The sequence below is a fragment of the Saccoglossus kowalevskii genome, chromosome 17 (genome assembly GCF_978046115.1).
Source record: "Saccoglossus kowalevskii chromosome 17, keSacKowa6.1, whole genome shotgun sequence".
Classification (NCBI taxonomy): Eukaryota; Metazoa; Hemichordata; class Enteropneusta; family Harrimaniidae; genus Saccoglossus; species Saccoglossus kowalevskii.
The window spans coordinates 30,269,419-30,286,055 of record NC_140657.1 but is presented as its reverse complement, the minus strand read 5'-3'; positions in this window follow the sequence as shown (position 1 = coordinate 30,286,055).

The following is a 16,637-nucleotide window of genomic DNA, read 5'->3' as shown; positions in this document are numbered from 1 at the left end:
TTAAAAGAGCTAGCAGTGGGGACATCTACATAGCAGACTCTAGGTACAATTAAAAGAGGTAGCAGTAGGGGATATCTACATAGCAGACTCTAGGTACAATTAAAAGAGGTAGCAGTGGGGATATCTACATAACAGACTCCAGGTACAATTGAAAGAGGTAGCAGTGGGGACATCTACATAGCAGACTCTGGGTACAATTAAAAGAGGTAGCAGTGGGGACATCTACATAGCAGACTCTAGGTACAATTAAAAGAGGTAGCAGTGGGGACATCTACATAACAGACTCCAGGTACAATTAAAAGAGCTAGCAGTGGGGACATCTACATAACAGACTCTAGGTACACTTAAAAGAGCTAGCAGTGGGGACATCTACATAGCAGACTCTAGGTACAATTAAAAGAGCTGGCAGTGGGAACATCTACATAGCAGACTCTAGGTACACTTAAAAGAGCTAGCAGTGGGGACATCTACATAGCAGACTCTATGTACAATTAAAAGAGGTAGCAGTGGGGACATCTACATAGCAGACTCTAGGTACAATTAAAAGAGGTAGCAGTGGGAACATCTACATAACAGACTCCAGGTACAATTAAAAGAGGTAGGAGTGGGGGATATCTACATAGCAGATTATATGTACAATTAAAAGAGGTAGCAGTGGGAACATCTACATAACAGACTCCAGGTACAATTAAAAGAGGTAGCAGTGGGGGATATCTACATAGAAGACTCTAGGTACAATTAAAAGAGGTAGCAGTGGGAACATCTACATAGCAGACTCCAAGTACAATTAAAAGAGGTAGCAGTGGGAACATCTACATAACAGACTCCAGGTACAATTAAAAGAGGTAGCAATAGGGGATATCTACATAGAAGACTCTAGGTACAATTAAAAGAGGTAGCAGTGGGAACATCTATATAGCAGACTATAGGTACAATTAAAAGAGGTAGCAGTGGGAACATCTACATAGCAGACTATAGGTACAATTAAAAGAGCTAGCAGTGGGGACATCTAGATAGCAGACTCAAGGTAGAATTAAAAGAGGTAGCAGTGGGAACATCTACATAACAGACTCCAGGTAAAATTAAAAGAGGTAGCAGTGGGGACATCTACATAGCAGACTCTAGGTACAATTAAAAGAACTAGCAGTGGGAACATCTACATAGCAGACTCTAGGTACAATTAAAAGAGGTAGCAGTAGGGGATATCTACATAGCAGACTCTAGGTACAATTAAAAGAGGTAGCAGTGAGGACATCTACATAGCAGACTCTAGGTACAATTAAAAGAGGTAGCAGTGGGAACATCTACATAGCAGACTCTAGGTACAATTAAAAGAGCTAGCAGTGGGGACATCTACATAGCAGACTCTAGGTACAATTAAAAGAGCTAGCAGTGGGGATATCTACATAGCAGACTCTAGGTACAATTAAAAGAGGTAGCAGTAGGGGATATCTACATAGAAGACTCTAGGTACAATTAAAAGAGGTAGCAGTGGGGACATCTACATAACAGACTCTAGGTACAATTAAAAGAGGTAGCAGTGGGAACATCTACATAACAGACTCCAGGTACAATTAAAAGAGGTAGCAGTGGGAACATCTACAGAACAGACTCCAGGTACAATTAAAAGAGGTAGCAGTGGGGACATCTACATTGCAGACACTAGGTACAATTAAAAGAGGTAGCAATAGGGGATATCTACATAGAAGACTCTAGGTACAATTAAAAGAGGTAGCAGTGGGAACATCTACATAGCAGACTATAGGTACAATTAAAAGAGGTAGCAGTGGGGATATCTACACAGCAGACTCTAGGTACAATTAAAAGAGGTAGCAGTGGGAACATCTACATAGCAGACTCTAGGTACAATTAAAAGAGCTAGCAGTGGGGACATCTACATAGCAGACTCTAGGTACAATTAAAAGAGCTAGCAGTGGGGATATCTACATAGCAGACTCTAGGTACAATTAAAAGAGGTAGCAGTAGGGGATATCTACATAGAAGACTCTAGGTACAATTAAAAGAGGTAGCAGTGGGGACATCTACATAACAGACTCTAGGTACAATTAAAAGAGGTAGCAGTGGGAACATCTACATAACAGACTCCAGGTACAATTAAAAGAGGTAGCAGTGGGAACATCTACAGAACAGACTCCAGGTACAATTAAAAGAGGTAGCAGTGGGGACATCTACATTGCAGACTCTAGGTACAATTAAAAGAGGTAGCAATAGGGGATATCTACATAGAAGACTCTAGGTACAATTAAAAGAGGTAGCAGTGGGAACATCTACATAGCAGACTATAGGTACAATTAAAAGAGGTAGCAGTGGGGATATCTACATAGCAGACTCTAGGTACAATTAAAAGAGCTAGCAGTGGGGTCATCTACACAGCAGACTCCAGGTACAATTAAAAGAGGTAGCAGTGGGGACATCTACATAGCAGACTCTAGGTACAATTAAAAGAGCTAGCAGTGGGGTCATCTACACAGCAGACTCTAGGTAGAATTAAAAGAGGTAGCAGTGGGAATATCTACATAACAGACTCCAGGTACAATTAAAAGAGGTAGCAGTGGGGACATCTACATAGCAGACTCTAGGTACAATTAAAAGAGCTAGCAGTGGGGTCATCTACACAGCAGACTCTAGGTAGAATTAAAAGAGGTAGCAGTGGGAACATCTACTTAGCAGACTCTAGGTACAATTAAAAGAGGTAGCAGTGGGGACATCTACATAGCAGACTCTAGGTAGAATTAAAAGAGCTAGCAGTGGGGTCATCTACACAGCAGACTCTAGGTAGAATTAAAAGAGGTAGCAGTGGGAACATCTACATAACAGACTCCAGGTACAATTAAAAGAGGTAGCAGTGGGGACATCTACATAGCAGACTCTAGGTACAATTAAAAGAGCTAGCAGTGGGGTCATCTACACAGCAGACTCTAGGTAGAATTAAAAGAGGTAGCAGTGGGAACATCTACATAACAGACTCCAGGTACAATTAAAAGAGGTAGCAGTGGGGACATCTACATAGCAGACTCTAGGTACAATTAAAAGAGGTAGCAGTGGGAACATCTACATAGCAGACTCCAGGTACAATTAAAAGAGGTAGCATTGTGGGGATGTTTACATAGAAGACTCTAGGTACAATTAAAAGAGGTAGCAGTGGGAACATCTACATAACAGACTCCAGGTACAATTAAAAGAGGTAGCAGTGGGAACATCTACAGAACAGACTCCAGGTACAATTAAAATAGGTAGCAGTGGGGACATCTACATAGCAGACTCTAGGTACAATTAAAAGAGCTAGCAGTGGGGTCATCTACACAGCAGACTCTAGGTAGAATTAAAAGAGGTAGCAGTGGGAACATCTACATAACAGACTCCAGGTACAATTAAAAGAGGTAGCAGTGGGGACATCTACATAGCAGACTCTAGGTACAATTAAAAGAGGTAGCAGTGGGAACATCTACATAGCAGACTCCAGGTACAATTAAAAGAGGTAGCATTGTGGGGATGTTTACATAGAAGACTCTAGGTACAATTAAAAGAGGTAGCAGTGGGAACATCTACATAACAGACTCCAGGTACAATTAAAAGAGGTAGCAGTGGGAACATCTACAGAACAGACTCCAGGTACAATTAAAAGAGGTAGCAGTGAGGACATCTACATAGCAGACTCCAGGTACAATTAAACGAGGTAGCAGTGAGGACATCTACATAGCAGACTCCAGGTACAATTAAAAGAGCTAGCAGTGGGGATATCTACATAGCAGACTCTAGGTACAATTAAAAGAGGTAGCAGTAGGGGATATCTACATAGAAGACTCTAGGTACAATTAAAAGAGGTAGCAGTGGGGACATCTATATAACAGACTCTAGGTACAATTAAAAGAGGTAGCAGTGGGGGATATCTACATAACAGACTCTAGGTACAATTAAAAGAGGTAGCAGTGGGAACATCTACATAGCAGACTCTAGGTACAATTAAAAGAGGTAGCAGTGGGGACATCTACATAGCAGACTCTGGGTACAATTAAAAGAGGTAGCAGTAGGGGATATCTACATAGCAGACTCCAGGTACAATTAAAAGAGGTAGCAGTGGGGACATCTACATAACAGACTCTAGGTACAATTAAAAGAGGTAGCAGTGGGAACATCTACATAACAGACTCCAGGTACAATTAAAAGAGGTAGCATTGTGGGGATGTTTACATAGAAGACTCTAGGTACAATTAAAAGAGGTAGCAGTGGGAACATCTACATAACAGACTCCAGGTACAATTAAAAGAGGTAGCAGTGGGAACATCTACAGAACAGACTCCAGGTACAATTAAAAGAGGTAGCAGTGAGGACATCTACATAGCAGACTCCAGGTACAATTAAACGAGGTAGCAGTGAGGACATCTACATAGCAGACTCCAGGTACAATTAAAAGAGCTAGCAGTGGGGATATCTACATAGCAGACTCTAGGTACAATTAAAAGAGGTAGCAGTAGGGGATATCTACATAGAAGACTCTAGGTACAATTAAAAGAGGTAGCAGTGGGGACATCTATATAACAGACTCTAGGTACAATTAAAAGAGGTAGCAGTGGGGGATATCTACATAACAGACTCTAGGTACAATTAAAAGAGGTAGCAGTGGGAACATCTACATAGCAGACTCTAGGTACAATTAAAAGAGGTAGCAGTGGGGACATCTACATAGCAGACTCTGGGTACAATTAAAAGAGGTAGCAGTAGGGGATATCTACATAGCAGACTCCAGGTACAATTAAAAGAGGTAGCAGTGGGGACATCTACTTAGCAGACTCTAGGTACAATTAAAAGAGGTAGCAGTGGGGACATCTACATAACAGACTCTAGGTACAATTAAAAGAGGTAGCAGTGGGAACATCTACATAACAGACTCTAGGTACAATTAAAAGAGGTAGCAGTGGGGATATCTACATAACAGACTCCAGGTACAATTAAAAGAGGTAGCAGTGGGAACATCTACATAGCAGACTCTAGGTACAATTAAAAGAGGTAGCAGTGGGGATATCTACATAGAAGACTCTAGGTACAATTAAAAGAGGTAGCAGTGGGAACATCTACATAGCAGACTATAGGTACAATTAAAAGAGGTAGCAGTGGGGATATCTACATAGAAGACTCTAGGTACAATTAAAAGAGGTAGCAGTGGGAACATCTACATAGCAGACTATAGGTACAATTAAAAGAGCTAGCAGTGGGGACATCTAGATAGCAGACTCAAGGTAGAATTAAAAGAGGTAGCAGTGGGAACATCTACATAACAGACTCCAGGTACAATTAAAAGAGGTAGCAGTGGGGACATCTACATAGCAGACTCTAGGTACAATTAAAAGAGGTAGCAGTGAGGACATCTACAGAGCAGACTCCAGGTACAATTAAAAGAGGTAGCATTGTGGGGATGTCTACATAGAAGACTCTGGGTACAATTAAAAGAGGTAGCAGTGGGAACATCTACATAACAGACTCCAGGTACAATTAAAAGAGGTAGCAGTGGGAACATCTACAGAACAGACTCCAGGTACAATTAAAAGAGGTAGCAGTGGGGACATCTACATAGCAGACTCTAGGTACAATTAAAAGAGCTAGCAGTGGGGACATCTACATAGCAGACTCTAGGTACAATTAAAAGAGCTAGCAGTGGGGACATCTAGATAGCAGACTCAAGGTAGAATTAAAAGAGGTAGCAGTGGGAACATCTACATAACAGACTCCAGGTACAATTAAAAGAGGTAGCAGTGGGGACATCTACATAGCAGACTCTAGGTACAATTAAAAGAGGTAGCAGTGGGAACATCTACATAGCAGACTCCAGGTACAATTAAAAGAGGTAGCAGTGGGGATGTCTACATAGAAGACTCTAGGTACAATTAAAAGAGCTAGCAGTGGGGACATCTACATAACAGACTCTAGGTACAATTAAAAGAGCTAGCAGTGGGGACATCTACATAGCAGACTCTAGGTACAATTAAAAGAGGTAGCAGTAGGGGATATCTACATAGCAGACTCTAGGTACAATTAAAAGAGGTAGCAGTGGGGATATCTACATAACAGACTCCAGGTACAATTGAAAGAGGTAGCAGTGGGGACATCTACATAGCAGACTCTGGGTACAATTAAAAGAGGTAGCAGTGGGGACATCTACATAGCAGACTCTAGGTACAATTAAAAGAGGTAGCAGTGGGGACATCTACATAACAGACTCCAGGTACAATTAAAAGAGGTAGCAGTGGGGACATCTACATAACAGACTCCAGGTACAATTAAAAGAGCTAGCAGTGGGAACATCTACATAGCAGACTCTAGGTACAATTAAAAGAGCTAGCAGTGGGGACATCTACATAGCAGACTCTAGGTACAATTAAAAGAGCTAGCAGTGGGGACATCTACATAACAGACTCTAGGTACACTTAAAAGAGCAAGCAGTGGGGACATCTACATAGCAGACTCTAGGTACAATTAAAAGAGGTAGCAGTGGGAACATCTACATAACAGACTCCAGGTACAATTAAAAGAGGTAGGAGTGGGGGATATCTACATAGCAGATTATATGTACAATTAAAAGAGGTAGCAGTGGGAACATCTACATAACAGACTCCAGGTACAATTAAAAGAGGTAGCAGTGGGGGATATCTACATAGAAGACTCTAGGTACAATTAAAAGAGGTAGCAGTGGGAACATCTACATAGCAGACTCCAAGTACAATTAAAAGAGGTAGCAGTGGGAACATCTACATAACAGACTCCAGGTACAATTAAAAGAGGTAGCAATAGGGGATATCTACATAGAAGACTCTAGGTACAATTAAAAGAGGTAGCAGTGGGAACATCTATATAGCAGACTATAGGTACAATTAAAAGAGGTAGCAGTGGGAACATCTACATAGCAGACTATAGGTACAATTAAAAGAGCTAGCAGTGGGGACATCTAGATAGCAGACTCAAGGTAGAATTAAAAGAGGTAGCAGTGGGAACATCTACATAACAGACTCCAGGTACAATTAAAAGAGGTAGCAGTGGGGACATCTACATAGCAGACTCTAGGTACAATTAAAAGAACTAGCAGTGGGAACATCTACATAGCAGACTCTAGGTACAATTAAAAGAGGTAGCAGTAGGGGATATCTACATAGCAGACTCTAGGTACAATTAAAAGAGGTAGCAGTGGGGATATCTACATAGCAGACTCTAGGTACAATTAAAAGAGGTAGCAGTGAGGACATCTACATAGCAGACTCTAGGTACAATTAAAAGAGGTAGCAGTGGGAACATCTACATAGCAGACTCTAGGTACAATTAAAAGAGCTAGCAGTGGGGACATCTACATAGCAGACTCTAGGTACAATTAAAAGAGCTAGCAGTGGGGATATCTACATAGCAGACTCTAGGTACAATTAAAAGAGGTAGCAGTAGGGGATATCTACATAGAAGACTCTAGGTACAATTAAAAGAGGTAGCAGTGGGGACATCTACATAACAGACTCTAGGTACAATTAAAAGAGGTAGCAGTGGGAACATCTACATAACAGACTCCAGGTACAATTAAAAGAGGTAGCAGTGGGAACATCTACAGAACAGACTCCAGGTACAATTAAAAGAGGTAGCAGTGGGGACATCTACATTGCAGACTCTAGGTACAATTAAAAGAGGTAGCAATAGGGGATATCTACATAGAAGACTCTAGGTACAATTAAAAGAGGTAGCAGTGGGAACATCTACATAGCAGACTATAGGTACAATTAAAAGAGGTAGCAGTGGGGATATCTACACAGCAGACTCTAGGTACAATTAAAAGAGGTAGCAGTGGGAACATCTACATAGCAGACTCTAGGTACAATTAAAAGAGCTAGCAGTGGGGATATCTACATAGCAGACTCTAGGTACAATTAAAAGAGGTAGCAGTAGGGGATATCTACATAGAAGACTCTAGGTACAATTAAAAGAGGTAGCAGTGGGGACATCTACATAACAGACTCTAGGTACAATTAAAAGAGGTAGCAGTGGGAACATCTACATAACAGACTCCAGGTACAATTAAAAGAGGTAGCAGTGGGAACATCTACAGAACAGACTCCAGGTACAATTAAAAGAGGTAGCAGTGGGGACATCTACATTGCAGACTCTAGGTACAATTAAAAGAGGTAGCAATAGGGGATATCTACATAGAAGACTCTAGGTACAATTAAAAGAGGTAGCAGTGGGAACATCTACATAGCAGACTATAGGTACAATTAAAAGAGGTAGCAGTGGGGATATCTACATAGCAGACTCTAGGTACAATTAAAAGAGCTAGCAGTGGGGTCATCTACACAGCAGACTCCAGGTACAATTAAAAGAGGTAGCAGTGGGGACATCTACATAGCAGACTCTAGGTACAATTAAAAGAACTAGCAGTGGGGTCATCTACACAGCAGACTCTAGGTAGAATTAAAAGAGGTAGCAGTGGGGACATCTACATAACAGACTCTAGGTACAATTAAAAGTGGTAGCAGTGGGGACATCTACATAACAGACTCTAGGTTCAATTAAAAGAGCTAGCAGTGGGGTCATCTACACAGCAGACTCTAGGTAGAATTAAAAGAGGTAGCAGTGGGAATATCTACATAACAGACTCCAGGTACAATTAAAAGAGGTAGCAGTGGGGAAATCTACATAGCAGACTCTAGGTACAATTAAAAGAGCTAGCAGTGGGGTCATCTACACAGCAGACTCTAGGTAGAATTAAAAGAGGTAGCAGTGGGAACATCTACTTAGCAGACTCTAGGTACAATTAAAAGAGGTAGCAGTGGGGACATCTACATAGCAGACTCTAGGTAGAATTAAAAGAGCTAGCAGTGGGGTCATCTACACAGCAGACTCTAGGTAGAATTAAAAGAGGTAGCAGTGGGAACATCTACATAACAGACTCCAGGTACAATTAAAAGAGGTAGCAGTGGGGACATCTACATAGCAGACTCTAGGTACAATTAAAAGAGCTAGCAGTGGGGTCATCTACACAGCAGACTCTAGGTAGAATTAAAAGAGGTAGCAGTGGGAACATCTACATAACAGACTCCAGGTACAATTAAAAGAGGTAGCAGTGGGGACATCTACATAGCAGACTCTAGGTACAATTAAAAGAGGTAGCAGTGGGAACATCTACATAACAGACTCCAGGTACAATTAAAAGAGGTAGCATTGTGGGGATGTTTACATAGAAGACTCTAGGTACAATTAAAAGAGGTAGCAGTGGGAACATCTACATAACAGACTCCAGGTACAATTAAAAGAGGTAGCAGTGGGAACATCTACAGAACAGACTCCAGGTACAATTAAAAGAGGTAGCAGTGGGGACATCTACATAGCAGACTCTAGGTACAATTAAAAGAGCTAGCAGTGGGGTCATCTACACAGCAGACTCTAGGTAGAATTAAAAGAGGTAGCAGTGGGAACATCTACATAACAGACTCCAGGTACAATTAAAAGAGGTAGCAGTGGGGACATCTACATAGCAGACTCTAGGTACAATTAAAAGAGGTAGCAGTGGGAACATCTACATAGCAGACTCCAGGTACAATTAAAAGAGGTAGCATTGTGGGGATGTTTACATAGAAGACTCTAGGTACAATTAAAAGAGGTAGCAGTGGGAACATCTACATAACAGACTCCAGGTACAATTAAAAGAGGTAGCAGTGGGAACATCTACAGAACAGACTCCAGGTACAATTAAAAGAGGTAGCAGTGAGGACATCTACATAGCAGACTCCAGGTACAATTAAACGAGGTAGCAGTGAGGACATCTACATAGCAGACTCCAGGTACAATTAAAAGAGCTAGCAGTGGGGATATCTACATAGCAGACTCTAGGTACAATTAAAAGAGGTAGCAGTAGGGGATATCTACATAGAAGACTCTAGGTACAATTAAAAGAGGTAGCAGTGGGGACATCTATATAACAGACTCTAGGTACAATTAAAAGAGGTAGCAGTGGGGGATATCTACATAACAGACTCTAGGTACAATTAAAAGAGGTAGCAGTGGGAACATCTACATAGCAGACTCTAGGTACAATTAAAAGAGGTAGCAGTGGGGACATCTACATAGCAGACTCTGGGTACAATTAAAAGAGGTAGCAGTAGGGGATATCTACATAGCAGACTCCAGGTACAATTAAAAGAGGTAGCAGTGGGGACATCTACTTAGCAGACTCTAGGTACAATTAAAATAGGTAGCAGTGGGGACATCTACATAACAGACTCTAGGTACAATTAAAAGAGGTAGCAGTGGGAACATCTACATAACAGACTCTAGGTACAATTAAAAGAGGTAGCAGTGGGGATATCTACATAACAGACTCCAGGTACAATTAAAAGAGGTAGCAGTGGGAACATCTACATAGCAGACTCTAGGTACAATTAAAAGAGGTAGCAGTGGGGATATCTACATAGAAGACTCTAGGTACAATTAAAAGAGGTAGCAGTGGGAACATCTACATAGCAGACTATAGGTACAATTAAAAGAGGTAGCAGTGGGGATATCTACATAGAAGACTCTAGGTACAATTAAAAGAGGTAGCAGTGGGAACATCTACATAGCAGACTATAGGTACAATTAAAAGAGCTAGCAGTGGGGACATCTAGATAGCAGACTCAAGGTAGAATTAAAAGAGGTAGCAGTGGGAACATCTACATAACAGACTCCAGGTACAATTAAAAGAGGTAGCAGTGGGGACATCTACATAGCAGACTCTAGGTACAATTAAAAGAGGTAGCAGTGAGGACATCTACAGAGCAGACTCCAGGTACAATTAAAAGAGGTAGCATTGTGGGGATGTCTACATAGAAGACTCTGGGTACAATTAAAAGAGGTAGCAGTGGGAACATCTACATAACAGACTCCAGGTACAATTAAAAGAGGTAGCAGTGGGAACATCTACAGAACAGACTCCAGGTACAATTAAAAGAGGTAGCAGTGGGGACATCTACATAGCAGACTCTAGGTACAATTAAAAGAGCTAGCAGTGGGGACATCTACATAGCAGACTCTAGGTACAATTAAAAGAGCTAGCAGTGGGGACATCTAGATAGCAGACTCAAGGTAGAATTAAAAGAGGTAGCAGTGGGAACATCTACATAACAGACTCCAGGTACAATTAAAAGAGGTAGCAGTGGGGACATCTACATAGCAGACTCTAGGTACAATTAAAAGAGGTAGCAGTGGGAACATCTACATAGCAGACTCCAGGTACAATTAAAAGAGGTAGCAGTGGGGATGTCTACATAGAAGACTCTAGGTACAATTAAAAGAGCTAGCAGTGGGGACATCTACATAACAGACTCTAGGTACAATTAAAAGAGCTAGCAGTGGGGACATCTACATAGCAGACTCTAGGTACAATTAAAAGAGGTAGCAGTAGGGGATATCTACATAGCAGACTCTAGGTACAATTAAAAGAGGTAGCAGTGGGGATATCTACATAACAGACTCCAGGTACAATTGAAAGAGGTAGCAGTGGGGACATCTACATAGCAGACTCTGGGTACAATTAAAAGAGGTAGCAGTGGGGACATCTACATAGCAGACTCTAGGTACAATTAAAAGAGGTAGCAGTGGGGACATCTACATAACAGACTCCAGGTACAATTAAAAGAGCTAGCAGTGGGGACATCTACATAACAGACTCTAGGTACACTTAAAAGAGCTAGCAGTGGGGACATCTACATAGCAGACTCTAGGTACAATTAAAAGAGGTAGCAGTGGGAACATCTACATAACAGACTCCAGGTACAATTAAAAGAGGTAGGAGTGGGGGATATCTACATAGCAGATTATATGTACAATTAAAAGAGGTAGCAGTGGGAACATCTACATAACAGACTCCAGGTACAATTAAAAGAGGTAGCAGTGGGGGATATCTACATAGAAGACTCTAGGTACAATTAAAAGAGGTAGCAGTGGGAACATCTACATAGCAGACTCCAAGTACAATTAAAAGAGGTAGCAGTGGGAACATCTACATAACAGACTCCAGGTACAATTAAAAGAGGTAGCAATAGGGGATATCTACATAGAAGACTCTAGGTACAATTAAAAGAGGTAGCAGTGGGAACATCTATATAGCAGACTATAGGTACAATTAAAAGAGGTAGCAGTGGGAACATCTACATAGCAGACTATAGGTACAATTAAAAGAGCTAGCAGTGGGGACATCTAGATAGCAGACTCAAGGTAGAATTAAAAGAGGTACATGGGAACATCTACATAACAGACTCCAGGTACAATTAAAAGAGGTAGCAGTGGGGACATCTACATAGCAGACTCTAGGTACAATTAAAAGAACTAGCAGTGGGAACATCTACATAGCAGACTCTAGGTACAATTAAAAGAGGTAGCAGTAGGGGATATCTACATAGCAGACTCTAGGTACAATTAAAAGAGGTAGCAGTGGGGATATCTACATAGCAGACTCTAGGTACAATTAAAAGAGGTAGCAGTGAGGACTTCTACATAGCAGACTCTAAGTACAATTAAAAGAGGTAGCAGTGGGAACATCTACATAGCAGACTCTAGGTACAATTAAAAGAGCTAGCAGTGGGGACATCTACATAGCAGACTCTAGGTACAATTAAAAGAGCTAGCAGTGGGGATATCTACATAGCAGACTCTAGGTACAATTAAAAGAGGTAGCAGTAGGGGATATCTACATAGAAGACTCTAGGTACAATTAAAAGAGGTAGCAGTGGGGACATCTACATAACAGACTCTAGGTACAATTAAAAGAGGTAGCAGTGGGAACATCTACATAACAGACTCCAGGTACAATTAAAAGAGGTAGCAGTGGGAACATCTACAGAACAGACTCCAGGTACAATTAAAAGAGGTAGCAGTGGGGACATCTACATTGCAGACTCTAGGTACAATTAAAAGAGGTAGCAATAGGGGATATCTACATAGAAGACTCTAGGTACAATTAAAAGAGGTAGCAGTGGGAACATCTACATAGCAGACTATAGGTACAATTAAAAGAGGTAGCAGTGGGGATATCTACACAGCAGACTCTAGGTACAATTAAAAGAGGTAGCAGTGGGAACATCTACATAGCAGACTCTAGGTACAATTAAAAGAGCTAGCAGTGGGGACATCTACATAGCAGACTCTAGGTACAATTAAAAGAGCTAGCAGTGGGGATATCTACATAGCAGACTCTAGGTACAATTAAAAGAGGTAGCAGTAGGGGATATCTACATAGAAGACTCTAGGTACAATTAAAAGAGGTAGCAGTGGGGACATCTACATAACAGACTCTAGGTACAATTAAAAGAGGTAGCAGTGGGAACATCTACATAACAGACTCCAGGTACAATTAAAAGAGGTAGCAGTGGGAACATCTACAGAACAGACTCCAGGTACAATTAAAAGAGGTAGCAGTGGGGACATCTACATTGCAGACTCTAGGTACAATTAAAAGAGGTAGCAATAGGGGATATCTACATAGAAGACTCTAGGTACAATTAAAAGAGGTAGCAGTGGGAACATCTACATAGCAGACTATAGGTACAATTAAAAGAGGTAGCAGTGGGGATATCTACATAGCAGACTCTAGGTACAATTAAAAGAGCTAGCAGTGGGGTCATCTACACAGCAGACTCCAGGTACAATTAAAAGAGGTAGCAGTGGGGACATCTACATAGCAGACTCTAGGTACAATTAAAAGAACTAGCAGTGGGGTCATCTACACAGCAGACTCTAGGTAGAATTAAAAGAGGTAGCAGTGGGAATATCTACATAACAGACTCCAGGTACAATTAAAAGAGGTAGCAGTGGGGACATCTACATAGCAGACTCTAGGTACAATTAAAAGAGCTAGCAGTGGGGTCATCTACACAGCAGACTCTAGGTAGAATTAAAAGAGGTAGCAGTGGGAACATCTACTTAGCAGACTCTAGGTACAATTAAAAGAGGTAGCAGTGGGGACATCTACATAGCAGACTCTAGGTAGAATTAAAAGAGCTAGCAGTGGGGTCATCTACACAGCAGACTCTAGGTAGAATTAAAAGAGGTAGCAGTGGGAACATCTACATAACAGACTCCAGGTACAATTAAAAGAGGTAGCAGTGGGGACATCTACATAGCAGACTCTAGGTACAATTAAAAGAGCTAGCAGTGGGGTCATCTACACAGCAGACTCTAGGTAGAATTAAAAGAGGTAGCAGTGGGAACATCTACATAACAGACTCCAGGTACAATTAAAAGAGGTAGCAGTGGGGACATCTACATAGCAGACTCTAGGTACAATTAAAAGAGGTAGCAGTGGGAACATCTACATAGCAGACTCCAGGTACAATTAAAAGAGGTAGCATTGTGGGGATGTTTACATAGAAGACTCTAGGTACAATTAAAAGAGGTAGCAGTGGGAACATCTACATAACAGACTCCAGGTACAATTAAAAGAGGTAGCAGTGGGAACATCTACAGAACAGACTCCAGGTACAATTAAAAGAGGTAGCAGTGGGGACATCTACATAGCAGACTCTAGGTACAATTAAAAGAGGTAGCAATAGGGGATATCTACATAGCAGACTCCAGGTACAATTAAAAGAGGTAACATTGTGGGGATGTTTACATAGAAGACTCTAGGTACAATTAAAAGAGGTAGCAGTGGGAACATCTACATAACAGACTCCAGGTACAATTAAAAGAGGTAGCAGTGGGAACATCTACAGAACAGACTCCAGGTACAATTAAAAGAGGTAGCAGTGGGAACATCTACAGAACAGACTCCAGGTACAATTAAAAGAGGTAGCAGTGGGGACATCTACATAGCAGACTCTAGGTACAATTAAAAGAGGTAGCAGTAGGGGATATCTACATAGAAGACTCTAGGTACAATTAAAAGAGGTAGCAGTGGGGACATCTACATAGCAGACTCTAGGTACAATTAAAAGAGCTAGCAGTGGGGACATCTAGATAGCAGACTCAAGGTAGAATTAAAAGAGGTAGCAGTGGGAACATCTACATAACAGACTCCAGGTACAATTAAAAGAGGTAGCAGTGGGGACATCTACATAGCAGACTCTAGGTACAATTAAAAGAGGTAGCAGTGGGAACATCTACATAGCAGACTCCACGTACAATTAAAAGAGGTAGCAGTGGGGATGTCTACATAGAAGACTCTAGGTACAATTAAAAGAGCTAGCAGTGGGGACATCTACATAACAGACTCTAGGTACAATTAAAAGAGGTAGCAGTGGGGACATCTACATAACAGACTCTAGGTACAATTAAAAGAGCTAGCAGTGGGGACATCTACATAGCAGACTCTAGGTACAATTAAAAGAGCTAGCAGTGGGGACATCTACATAACAGACTCTAGGTACAATTAAAAGAGCTAGCAGTGGGGACATCTACATAGCAGACTCTAGGTACAATTAAAAGAGCTAGCAGTGGGGACATCTACATAACAGACTCTAGGTACAATTAAAAGAGCTAGCAGTGGGGACATCTACATAACAGACTCTAGGTACAATTAAAAGAGCTAGCAGTGGGGACATCTACATAACAGACTCTAGGTACAATTAAAAGAGGTAGCAGTGGGGACATCTACATAACAGACTCTAGGTACAATTAAAAGAGCTAGCAGTGGGGACATCTACATAACAGACTCTAGGTACAATTAAAAGAGCTAGCAGTGGGGACATCTACATAACAGACTCTAGGTACAATTAAAAGAGCTAGCAGTGGGGACATCTACATAGCAGACTCTAGGTACAATTAAAAGAGGTAGCAGTGGGAACATCTACATAACAGTCTCTAGGTACAATTAAAAGAGGTAGCAGTGGGGACATCTACATAACAGACTCTAGGTACAATTAAAAGAGGTAGCAGTAGGGGATATCTACATAGCACACTCTAGGTACAATTAAAAGAGGTAGCAATAGGGGATATCTACATAGAAGACTCTAGGTACAATTAAAAGAGGTAGCAGTGGGGACATCTACATAGCAGACTCTAGGTACAATTAAAAGAGCTAGCAGTGGGGACATCTAGATAGCAGACTCAAGGTAGAATTAAAAGAGGTAGCAGTGGGAACATCTACATAACAGACTCCAGGTACAATTAAAAGAGGTAGCAGTGGGGACATCTACATAGCAGACTCTGGGTACAATTAAAAGAGGTAGCAGTGGGGACATCTACATAGCAGACTCCAGGTACAATTAAAAGAGGTAGGAGTGGGGGATATCTACATAGCAGATTATATGTACAATTAAAAGAGGTAGCAGTGGGAACATCTACATAACAGACTCCAGGTACAATTAAAAGAGGTAGCAGTGGGGGATATCTACATAGAAGACTCTAGGTACAATTAAAAGAGGTAGCAGTGGGAACATCTATATAGCAGACTATAGGTACAATTAAAAGAGGTAGCAGTGGGAACATCTACATAGCAGACTATAGGTACAATTAAAAGAGCTAGCAGTGGGGACATCTAGATAGCAGACTCAAGGTAGAATTAAAAGAGGTACATGGGAACATCTACATAACAGACTCCAGGTACAATTAAAAGAGGTAGCAGTGGGGACATCTACATAGCAGACTCTAGGTACAATTAAAAGAACTAGCAGTGG